The 12,055-nt window shown below is 63.7% G+C and overlaps 1 protein-coding gene across 8 annotated transcripts in view; it reads left to right on the top strand.

The window, feature by feature from the left end:
* The window catches only part of plag1 (pleiomorphic adenoma gene 1), a 346,025-nt gene that overhangs the window by 203,707 nt on the left and 130,263 nt on the right, over positions 1–12,055 (top strand). The gene's annotated exons all lie outside the window — the stretch shown is intronic.

Raw genomic sequence — 12,055 nt, forward strand, 5'->3', positions numbered from 1 at the left:
TCTCACGCTCTCTGGCTCTCACGCTCTCTGGCTCTCACGCTCTCTGGCTCTCACGCTCTCTGGCTCTCACGCTCTCTGGCTCTCACGCTCTCTGGCTCTCACGCTCTCACGCTCTCACGCTCTCTGGCTCTCACGCTCTCTGGCTCTCTGGCTCTCTGGCTCTCACGCTCTCACGCTCTCACGCTCTCACGCTCTCACGCTCTCTGGCTCTCACGCTCTCACGCTCTCTGGCTCTCTGGCTCTCTGGCTCTCTGGCTCTCACGCTCTCACGCTCTCACGCTCTCACGCTCTCACGCTCTCACGCTCTCTGGCTCTCACGCTCTCTGGCTCTCACGCTCTCTGGCTCTCACGCTCTCTGGCTCTCACGCTCTCACGCTCTCACGCTCTCTGGCTCTCACGCTCTCTGGCTCTCTGGCTCTCTGGCTCTCACGCTCTCACGCTCTCACGCTCTCACGCTCTCACGCTCTCTGGCTCTCACGCTCTCACGCTCTCTGGCTCTCTGGCTCTCTGGCTCTCTGGCTCTCACGCTCTCACGCTCTCACGCTCTCACGCTCTCACGCTCTCACGCTCTCACGCTCTCACGCTCTCACGCTCTCTGGCTCTCACGCTCTCTGGCTCTCACGCTCTCTGGCTCTCACGCTCTCAGGCTCTCACGCTCTCTGGCTCTCACGCTCTCTGGCTCTCACGCTCTCTGGCTCTCACGCTCTCTGGCTCTCACGCTCTCTGGCTCTCACGCTCTCTGGCTCTCACGCTCTCACGCTCTCTGGCTCTCACGCTCTCTGGCTCTTACGCTCTCTGGCTCTCACGCTCTCTGGCTCTCACGCTCTCTGGCTCTCACGCTCTCTGGCTCTCACGCTCTCTGGCTCTCACGCTCTCTGGCTCTCACGCTCTCTGGCTCTCACGCTCTCACGCTCTCAGGCTCTCAGGCTCTCACGCTCTCACGCTCTCACGCTCCCACGCTCTCACGCTCCCACGCTCTCACGCTCCCACGCTCCCACGCTCTCACGCTCTCACGCTCTCACGCTCTCACGCTCTCACGCTCTCTGGCTCTCACGCTCTCACGCTCTCTGGCTCTCACGCTCTCACGCTCTCACGCTCTCACGCTCTCACGCTCTCACGCTCTCTGGCTCTCAGGCTCTCTGGCTCTCTGGCTCTCACGCGCTCAGGCTCTCACGCTCTCACGCTCTCACGCTCTCACGCTCTCACGCTCTCACGCTCTCACGCTCTCACGCTCTCACGTGCTCAGGCTCTCACGCTCTCACGCTCTCACGCTCTCACGCTCTCACGCTCTCACGCTCTCAGGCTCTCAGGCTCTCAGGCTCTCAGGCTCTCAGGCTCTCACGCTCCCACGCTCCCACGCTCTCACGCTCCCACGCTCTCACGCTCCCACGCTCCCACGCTCTCACGCTCTCTCGCTCTCACGCTCTCTCGCTCTCTCGCTCTCTCGCTCTCTCGCTCTCACGCTCTCTGGCTCTCACGCTCTCACGCTCTCACGCTCTCACGCTCTCACGCTCACACGCTCTCTGGCTCTCACGCTCTCACGCTCTCACGCTCTCAGGCTCTCACACTCTCTGGCTCTCACGCTCTCACGCTCTCACGCTCTCACGCTCTCACGCTCTCTGGCTCTCTGGCTCTCACGCTCTCAGGCTCTCACGCTCTCACGCTCTCACGCTCTCACGCTCTCACGCTCTCAGGCTCCCACGCTCCCACGCTCCCACGCTCCCACGCTCCCACGCTCTCACGCTCTCACGCTCTCAGGCTCTCACGCTCTCAGGCTCTCACGCTCTCACGCTCTCACGCTCTCACGCTCTCACGCTCTCACGCTCTCTGGCTCTCACGCTCTCTGGCTCTCTGGCTCTCACGCTCTCACGCTCTCACGCTCTCACGCTCTCAGGCTCCCACGCTCCCACGCTCCCACGCTCCCACGCTCCCACGCTCTCACGCTCTCACGCTCTCAGGCTCTCACGCTCTCAGGCTCTCACGCTCTCACGCTCTCACGCTCTCACGCTCTCACGCTCTCACGCTCTCTGGCTCTCACGCTCTCTGGCTCTCTGGCTCTCACGCTCTCTGGCTCTCAGGCTCTCAGGCTCTCAGGCTCTCAGGCTCTCACGCGCTCAGGCTCTCACGCTCTCACGCTCTCACGCTCTCACGCTCTCACGCTCTCACGCTCTCACGCTCTCTGGCTCTCACGCTCTCTGGCTCTCACGCTCTCTGGCTCTCACGCTCTCTGGCTCTCACGCTCTCTCGCTCTCACGCTCTCACGCTCTCACGCTCTCACGCTCTCACGCTCTCACGCTCTCTGGCTCTCACGCTCTCACGCTCTCACGCTCTCACGCTCTCACGCTCTCACGCTCTCTGGCTCTCACGCTCTCTGGCTCTCACGCTCTCTGGCTCTCACGCTCTCTGGCTCTCACGCTCTCACGCTCTCACGCTCTCACGCTCTCACGCTCTCTGGCTCTCTGGCTCTCACGCTCTCAGGCTCTCTGGCTCTCTGGCTCTCTGGCTCTCTGGCTCTCTGGCTCTCTGGCTCTCACGCTCTCACGCTCTCTGGCTCTCACGCTCTCTGGCTCTCACGCTCTCTGGCTCTCACGCTCTCTGGCTCTCACGCTCTCTGGCTCTCACGCTCTCTGGCTCTCACGCTCTCAGGCTCTCAGGCTCTCTGGCTCTCTGGCTCTCTGGCTCTCTGGCTCTCTGGCTCTCTGGCTCTCTGGCTCTCACGCTCTCTGGCTCTCACGCTCTCTGGCTCTCACGCTCTCTGGCTCTCACGCTCTCTGGCTCTCACGCTCTCTGGCTCTCACGCTCTCTGGCTCTCACGCTCTCTGGCTCTCACGCTCTCTGGCTCTCTGGCTCTCTGGCTCTCTGGCTCTCTGGCTCTCTGGCTCTCACGCTCTCACGCTCTCACGCTCTCACGCTCTCACGCTCTCACGCTCTCACGCTCTCTGGCTCTCACGCTCTCTGGCTCTCTGGCTCTCTGGCTCTCTGGCTCTCTGGCTCTCACGCTCTCACGCTCTCACGCTCTCACGCTCTCACGCTCTCACGCTCTCACGCTCTCACGCTCTCTGGCTCTCACGCTCTCTGGCTCTCACGCTCTCTGGCTCTCTGGCTCTCTGGCTCTCTGGCTCTCACGCTCTCACGCTCTCACGCTCTCACGCTCTCACGCTCTCACGCTCTCACGCTCTCACGCTCTCACGCTCTCACGCTCTCACGCTCTCTGGCTCTCACGCTCTCTGGCTCTCAGGCTCTCACGCTCTCACGCTCTCTGGCTCTCAGGCTCTCACGCTCTCACGCTCTCTGGCTCTCACGCTCTCACGCTCTCACGCTCTCACGCTCTCTGGCTCTCACGCTCTCACGCTCTCTGGCTCTCACGCTCTCTGGCTCTCACGCTCTCTGGCTCTCAGGCTCTCACGCTCTCACGCTCTCTGGCTCTCACGCTCTCACGCTCTCACGCTCTCTGGCTCTCACGCTCTCACGCTCTCTGGCTCTCACGCTCTCACGCTCTCACGCTCTCACGCTCTCTGGCTCTCACGCTCTCACGCTCTCTGGCTCTCACGCTCTCTGGCTCTCACGCTCTCTGGCTCTCAGGCTCTCACGCTCTCACGCTCTCACGCTCTCTGGCTCTCACGCTCTCACGCTCTCACGCTCTCTGGCTCTCACGCTCTCACGCTCTCACGCTCTCACGCTCTCTGGCTCTCACGCTCTCACGCTCTCTGGCTCTCACGCTCTCTGGCTCTCTGGCTCTCACGCTCTCTGGCTCTCTGGCTCTCTGGCTCTCACGCTCTCTGGCTCTCACGCTCTCACGCTCTCACGCTCTCTGGCTCTCACGCTCTCTGGCTCTCACGCTCTCTGGCTCTCACGCTCTCTGGCTCTCACGCTCCCACGCTCTCACGCTCCCACGCTCCCACGCTCTCACGCTCCCACGCTCTCACGCTCCCACGCTCTCACGCTCTCACGCTCTCAGGCTCTCAGGCTCTCACGCTCTCACGCTCTCACGCTCTCACGCTCTCACGCTCCCACGCTCCCACGCTCTCACGCTCCCACGCTCTCACGCTCTCACGCTCTCACGCTCTCACGCTCTCACGCTCCCACGCTCCCACGCTCCCACGCTCCCACGCTCCCACGCTCCCACGCTCTCACGCTCTCACGCTCTCACGCTCTCACGCTCTCTGGCTCTCACGCTCTCTGGCTCTCACGCTCTCTGGCTCTCACGCTCTCTGGCTCTCTGGCTCTCACGCTCTCACGCTCTCACGCTCTCTGGCTCTCTGGCTCTCTGGCTCTCTGGCTCTCTGGCTCTCTGGCTCTCACGCTCTCACGCTCTCACGCTCTCACGCTCTCACGCTCTCACGCTCTCACGCTCTCTGGCTCTCACGCTCTCACGCTCTCACGCTCTCACGCTCTCTGGCTCTCACGCTCTCTGGCTCTCACGCTCTCTGGCTCTCACGCTCTCTGGCTCTCACGCTCTCTGGCTCTCTGGCTCTCACGCTCTCTGGCTCTCTGGCTCTCTGGCTCTCACGCTCTCACGCTCTCACGCTCTCTGGCTCTCACGCTCTCTGGCTCTCACGCTCTCTGGCTCTCACGCTCTCTGGCTCTCACGCTCTCACGCTCTCACGCTCTCACGCTCTCTGGCTCTCTGGCTCTCTGGCTCTCTGGCTCTCTGGCTCTCTGGCTCTCACGCTCTCACGCTCTCTGGCTCTCTGGCTCTCACGCTCTCACGCTCTCACGCTCTCTGGCTCTCTGGCTCTCTGGCTCTCTGGCTCTCTGGCTCTCTGGCTCTCTGGCTCTCTGGCTCTCACGCTCTCACGCTCTCACGCTCTCACGCTCTCACGCTCTCTGGCTCTCACGCTCTCTGGCTCTCTGGCTCTCACGCTCCCACGCTCCCACGCTCCCACGCTCCCACGCTCTCACGCTCTCACGCTCTCACGCTCTCACGCTCCCACGCTCCCACGCTCTCACGCTCTCACGCTCTCTGGCTCTCTGGCTCTCACGCTCTCACGCTCCCACGCTCCCACGCTCTCACGCTCCCACGCTCCCACGCTCTCAGGCTCTCAGGCTCTCACGCTCTCACGCTCTCACGCTCTCACGCTCTCACGCTCTCACGCTCTCTGGCTCTCTGGCTCTCTGGCTCTCACGCTCTCAGGCTCTCACGCTCTCACGCTCTCTGGCTCTCACGCTCTCTGGCTCTCACGCTCTCACGCTCTCACGCTCCCACGCTCTCACGCTCCCACGCTCTCAGGCTCTCAGGCTCTCACGCTCTCACGCTCTCACGCTCTCACGCTCTCACGCTCTCTGGCTCTCACGCTCTCACGCTCTCACGCTCTCACGCTCCCACGCTCTCACGCTCTCTGGCTCTCACGCTCTCACGCTCTCACGCTCTCACGCTCTCTGGCTCTCTGGCTCTCACGCTCTCTGGCTCTCACGCTCTCACGCTCTCACGCTCTCTGGCTCTCTGGCTCTCTGGCTCTCTGGCTCTCTGGCTCTCTGGCTCTCACGCTCTCACGCTCTCACGCTCTCACGCTCTCAGGCTCTCAGGCTCTCACGCTCTCACGCTCTCACGCTCTCAGGCTCTCACGCTCTCAGGCTCTCACGCTCCCACGCTCTCACGCTCTCACGCTCTCACGCTCTCACGCTCTCACGCTCTCTGGCTCTCTGGCTCTCTGGCTCTCTGGCTCTCACGCTCTCACGCTCTCACGCTCTCACGCTCTCAGGCTCTCTGGCTCTCACGCGCTCAGGCTCTCACGCTCTCACGCTCTCACGCTCTCACGCTCTCAGGCTCTCACGCTCCCACGCTCTCACGCTCTCACGCTCTCACGCTCTCACGCTCTCACGCTCCCACGCTCCCACGCTCTCACGCTCCCACGCTCCCACGCTCTCACGCTCCCACGCTCCCACGCTCCCACGCTCTCACGCTCTCACGCTCTCTCGCTCTCTCGCTCTCACGCTCTCTGGCTCTCTGGCTCTCTGGCTCTCACGCTCTCACGCTCTCACGCTCTCACGCTCTCTGGCTCTCACGCTCTCACGCTCTCACGCTCTCTGGCTCTCACGCTCTCTGGCTCTCACGCTCTCACGCTCTCACGCTCTCACGCTCTCACGCTCTCTGGCTCTCTGGCTCTCACGCTCTCACGCTCTCTGGCTCTCTGGCTCTCACGCTCTCACGCTCTCACGCTCTCACGCTCTCACGCTCTCACGCTCTCTGGCTCTCTGGCTCTCACGCTCTCACGCTCTCACGCTCTCACGCTCTCACGCTCTCTGGCTCTCTGGCTCTCTGGCTCTCAGGCTCTCACGCTCTCACGCTCTCACGCTCTCACGCTCTCAGGCTCTCACGCTCCCACGCTCCCACGCTCCCACGCTCCCACGCTCTCACGCTCTCACGCTCTCACGCTCTCACGCTCTCAGGCTCTCACGCTCCCACGCTCTCACGCTCTCACGCTCTCACGCTCTCACGCTCCCACGCTCCCACGCTCTCACGCTCCCACGCTCTCACGCTCCCACGCTCCCAAGCTCTCACGCTCCCACGCTCCCACGCTCTCACGCTCTCACGCTCTCACGCTCTCTCGCTCTCACGCTCTCTCGCTCTCACGCTCTCTGGCTCTCTGGCTCTCTGGCTCTCACGCTCTCACGCTCTCACGCTCTCACGCTCTCACGCTCTCACGCTCTCACGCTCTCTGGCTCTCACGCTCTCACGCTCTCAAGCTCTCACGCTCTCTGGCTCTCTGGCTCTCACGCTCTCTGGCTCTCACGCTCTCACGCTCTCACGCTCTCACGCTCTCACGCTCTCACGCTCTCTGGCTCTCACGCTCTCACGCTCTCACGCTCTCTGGCTCTCTGGCTCTCACGCTCTCACGCTCTCTGGCTCTCACGCTCTCACGCTCTCACGCTCTCACGCTCTCACGCTCTCTGGCTCTCTGGCTCTCTGGCTCTCACGCTCTCACGCTCTCAGGCTCTCTGGCTCTCACGCGCTCAGGCTCTCACGCTCTCACGCTCTCACGCTCTCACGCTCTCAGGCTCTCACGCTCTCACGCTCTCACGCTCTCACGCTCTCACGCTCCCACGCTCTCACGCTCTCACGCTCCCACGCTCCCACGCTCTCACGCTCTCACGCTCCCACGCTCCCACGCTCCCACGCTCCCACGCTCTCACGCTCTCACGCTCTCACGCTCTCTCGCTCTCTCGCTCTCACGCTCTCTGGCTCTCTGGCTCTCTGGCTCTCTGGCTCTCACGCTCTCACGCTCTCACGCTCTCACGCTCTCACGCTCTCTGGCTCTCACGCTCTCACGCTCTCACGCTCTCTGGCTCTCTGGCTCTCACGCTCTCTGGCTCACTCGCTCTCACGCTCTCAGGCTCTCTGGCTCTCACGCTCTCACGCTCTCACGCTCTCACGCTCTCTGGCTCTCTGGCTCTCTGGCTCTCTGGCTCTCTGGCTCTCACGCTCTCTGGCTCTCACGCTCTCACGCTCTCACGCTCTCTGGCTCTCTGGCTCTCTGGCTCTCACGCTCTCTGGCTCACTCGCTCTCACGCTCTCAGGCTCTCTGGCTCTCACGCTCTCACGCTCTCACGCTCTCTGGCTCTCTGGCTCTCACGCTCTCACGCTCTCACGCTCTCACGCTCTCTGGCTCTCTGGCTCTCACGCTCTCACGCTCTCACGCTCTCACGCTCTCACGCTCTCTGGCTCTCTGGCTCTCTGGCTCTCTGGCTCTCTGGCTCTCACGCTCTCACGCTCTCACGCTCTCACGCTCTCAGGCTCTCTGGCTCACTCGCTCTCACGCTCTCACGCTCTCACGCTCTCTGGCTCTCTGGCTCTCACGCTCTCACGCTCTCTGGCTCTCTGGCTCTCACGCTCTCACGCTCTCACGCTCTCACGCTCTCACGCTCTCACGCTCTCACGCTCTCACGCTCTCTGGCTCTCTGGCTCTCTGGCTCTCAGGCTCTCACGCTCTCACGCTCTCACGCTCTCACGCTCTCAGGCTCTCACGCTCCCACGCTCCCACGCTCTCACGCTCTCACGCTCTCACGCTCTCACGCTCTCACGCTCTCACGCTCCCACGCTCTCACGCTCTCACGCTCTCACGCTCTCACGCTCCCACGCTCCCACGCTCTCACGCTCCCACGCTCCCACGCTCTCACGCTCCCACGCTCTCACGCTCTCACGCTCTCACGCTCTCTCGCTCTCTCGCTCTCACGCTCTCTCGCTCTCTCGCTCTCACGCTCTCTGGCTCTCTGGCTCTCTGGCTCTCTGGCTCTCACGCTCTCACGCTCTCACGCTCTCACGCTCTCACGCTCTCTGGCTCTCTGGCTCTCTGGCTCTCACGCTCTCACGCTCTCACGCTCTCACGCTCTCACGCTCTCTGGCTCTCTGGCTCTCTGGCTCTCTGGCTCTCTGGCTCTCAGGCTCTCACGCTCTCACGCTCTCACGCTCTCACGCTCTCAGGCTCTCACGCTCCCACGCTCCCACGCTCTCACGCTCTCACGCTCTCACGCTCTCACGCTCCCACGCTCTCACGCTCTCACGCTCTCACGCTCTCACGCTCCCACGCTCCCACGCTCTCACGCTCCCACGCTCCCACGCTCCCACGCTCCCACGCTCCCACGCTCTCACGCTCCCACGCTCTCACGCTCTCACGCTCTCTCGCTCTCACGCTCTCTCGCTCTCTCGCTCTCACGCTCTCACGCTCTCTGGCTCTCTGGCTCTCTGGCTCTCACGCTCTCACGCTCTCACGCTCTCACGCTCTCACGCTCTCTGGCTCTCTGGCTCTCACGCTCTCTGGCTCTCACGCTCTCACGCTCTCACGCTCTCACGCTCTCACGCTCTCTGGCTCTCTGGCTCTCACGCTCTCACGCTCTCACGCTCTCACGCTCTCACGCTCTCTGGCTCTCTGGCTCTCACGCTCTCACGCTCTCACGCTCTCACGCTCTCACGCTCTCACGCTCTCTGGCTCTCACGCTCTCACGCTCTCACGCTCTCTGGCTCTCTGGCTCTCTGGCTCTCTGGCTCTCAGGCTCTCAGGCTCTCACGCTCTCACGCTCTCACGCTCTCACGCTCTCACGCTCCCACGCTCCCACGCTCCCACGCTCCCACGCTCCCACGCTCTCACGCTCCCACGCTCCCACGCTCTCACGCTCTCACGCTCTCACGCTCTCAGGCTCTCTGGCTCTCACGCTCTCACGCTCTCACGCTCTCACGCTCTCTGGCTCTCACGCTCTCTGGCTCTCACGCTCTCACGCTCCCACGCTCCCACGCTCCCACGCTCCCACGCTCCCACGCTCTCACGCTCTCACGCTCTCAGGCTCTCACGCTCTCACGCTCTCACGCTCTCAGGCTCTCACGCTCTCAGGCTCTCAGGCTCTCACGCTCTCAGGCTCTCACGCTCTCACGCTCTCACGCTCTCTGGCTCTCACGCTCTCTGGCTCTCACGCTCTCACGCTCTCACGCTCTCTGGCTCTCACGCTCTCACGCTCTCACGCTCTCACGCTCTCTGGCTCTCACGCTCTCTGGCTCTCACGCTCTCTGGCTCTCAGGCTCTCACGCTCTCACGCTCTCACGCTCCCACGCTCCCACGCTCCCACGCTCCCACGCTCCCACGCTCCCACGCTCCCACGCTCCCACGCTCTCAGGCTCTCACGCTCTCAGGCTCTCACGCTCTCACGCTCTCACGCTCTCACGCTCTCAGGCTCTCAGGCTCTCACGCTCTCACGCTCTCACGCTCTCACGCTCTCACGCTCTCTGGCTCTCACGCTCTCTGGCTCTCACGCTCTCTGGCTCTCACGCTCTCTGGCTCTCACGCTCCCACGCTCCCACGCTCCCACGCTCCCACGCTCCCACGCTCCCACGCTCCCACGCTCCCACGCTCTCAGGCTCTCACGCTCTCACGCTCTCACGCTCTCACGCTCTCAGGCTCTCACGCTCTCACGCTCTCACGCTCTCACGCTCTCACGCTCTCTGGCTCTCACGCTCTCTGGCTCTCACGCTCTCTGGCTCTCACGCTCTCACGCTCTCACGCTCTCACGCTCTCTGGCTCTCACGCTCTCACGCTCTCACGCTCTCACGCTCTCACGCTCTCACGCTCTCTGGCTCTCACGCTCTCTGGCTCTCACGCTCTCTGGCTCTCACGCTCTCTGGCTCTCACGCTCTCACGCGCTCACGCTCTCACGCTCTCAGGCTCTCAGGCTCTCTGGCTCTCACGCGCTCAGGCTCTCACGCTCTCACGCTCTCACGCTCTCAGGCTCTCAGGCTCTCACGCTCCCACGCTCTCACGCTCCCACGCTCTCACGCTCTCACGCTCTCACGCTCCCACGCTCCCACGCTCCCACGCTCCCACGCTCTCACGCTCCCACGCTCTCACGCTCTCACGCTCTCACGCTCTCACGCTCTCACGCTCTCACGCTCTCTGGCTCTCTGGCTCTCTGGCTCTCTGGCTCTCTGGCTCTCTGGCTCTCACGCTCTCACGCTCTCACGCTCTCACGCTCTCTGGCTCTCACGCTCTCTGGCTCTCTGGCTCTCATGCTCTCACGCTCTCACGCTCTCTGGCTCTCACGCTCTCACGCTCTCACGCTCTCTGGCTCTCTGGCTCTCTGGCTCTCACGCTCTCACGCTCTCTGGCTCTCTGGCTCTCACGCTCTCACGCTCTCACGCTCTCACGCTCTCACGCTCTCAGGCTCTCACGCTCTCACGCTCTCACGCTCTCACGCTCTCACGCTCTCTGGCTCTCACGCTCTCTGGCTCTCACGCTCTCACGCTCTCTGGCTCTCACGCTCTCACGCTCTCACGCTCTCTGGCTCTCTGGCTCTCTGGCTCTCTGGCTCTCTGGCTCTCTGGCTCTCACGCTCTCACGCTCTCTGGCTCTCTGGCTCTCACGCTCTCACGCTCTCACGCTCTCACGCTCTCACGCTCTCAGGCTCTCAGGCTCTCACGCTCTCACGCTCTCACGCTCTCACGCTCTCACGCTCTCTGGCTCTCACGCTCTCTGGCTCTCACGCTCTCTGGCTCTCACGCTCTCACGCTCTCTGGCTCTCTGGCTCTCACGCTCTCAGGCTCTCTGGCTCTCAGGCTCTCTGGCTCTCTGGCTCTCACGCTCTCTGGCTCTCACGCTCTCTGGCTCTCACGCTCTCACGCTCTCACGCTCTCAGGCTCTCTGGCTCTCACGCGCTCAGGCTCTCACGCTCTCACGCTCTCACGCTCTCACGCTCTCACGCTCTCAGGCTCTCACGCTCCCACGCTCTCACGCTCCCACGCTCTCACGCTCTCACGCTCCCACGCTCCCACGCTCCCACGCTCCCACGCTCCCACGCTCCCACGCTCTCACGCTCTCACGCTCCCACGCTCCCACGCTCTCACGCTCTCACGCTCTCACGCTCTCACGCTCTCACGCTCTCACGCTCTCTGGCTCTCTGGCTCTCTGGCTCTCTGGCTCTCACGCTCTCACGCTCTCACGCTCTCTGGCTCTCACGCTCTCTGGCTCTCACGCTCTCTGGCTCTCTGGCTCTCATGCTCTCACGCTCTCACGCTCTCACGCTCTCTGGCTCTCACGCTCTCACGCTCTCACGCTCTCTGGCTCTCTGGCTCTCTGGCTCTCTGGCTCTCACGCTCTCACGCTCTCACGCTCTCACGCTCTCACGCTCTCACGCTCTCTGGCTCTCTGGCTCTCTGGCTCTCTGGCTCTCTGGCTCTCACGCTCTCAGGCTCTCACGCTCTCACGCTCTCACGCTCTCACGCTCCCACGCTCCCACGCTCCCACGCTCTCACGCTCTCACGCTCCCACGCTCTCACGCTCTCAGGCTCTCACGCTCTCACGCTCTCACGCTCTCACGCTCTCTGGCTCTCACGCTCTCTGGCTCTCACGCTCTCTGGCTCTCACGCTCTCTGGCTCTCACGCTCTCTGGCTCTCTGGCTCTCAGGCTCTCTGGCTCTCTGGCTCTCACGCGCTCAGGCTCTCACGCTCTCACGCTCTCACGCTCTCACGCTCTCAGGCTCTCAGGCTCTCACGCTCCCACGCTCTCACGCTCTCAGGCTCTCACGCTCTCACGCTCTCACGCTCCCACGCTCCCACGCTCCCACGCTCCCACG

The sequence above is a fragment of the Chiloscyllium plagiosum genome, unplaced genomic scaffold (genome assembly GCF_037043375.1).
Source record: "Chiloscyllium plagiosum isolate Xiang-an unplaced genomic scaffold, Cpla_swu_hap1 HiC_scaffold_4, whole genome shotgun sequence".
Taxonomy (NCBI): Eukaryota; Metazoa; Chordata; class Chondrichthyes; order Orectolobiformes; family Hemiscylliidae; genus Chiloscyllium; species Chiloscyllium plagiosum.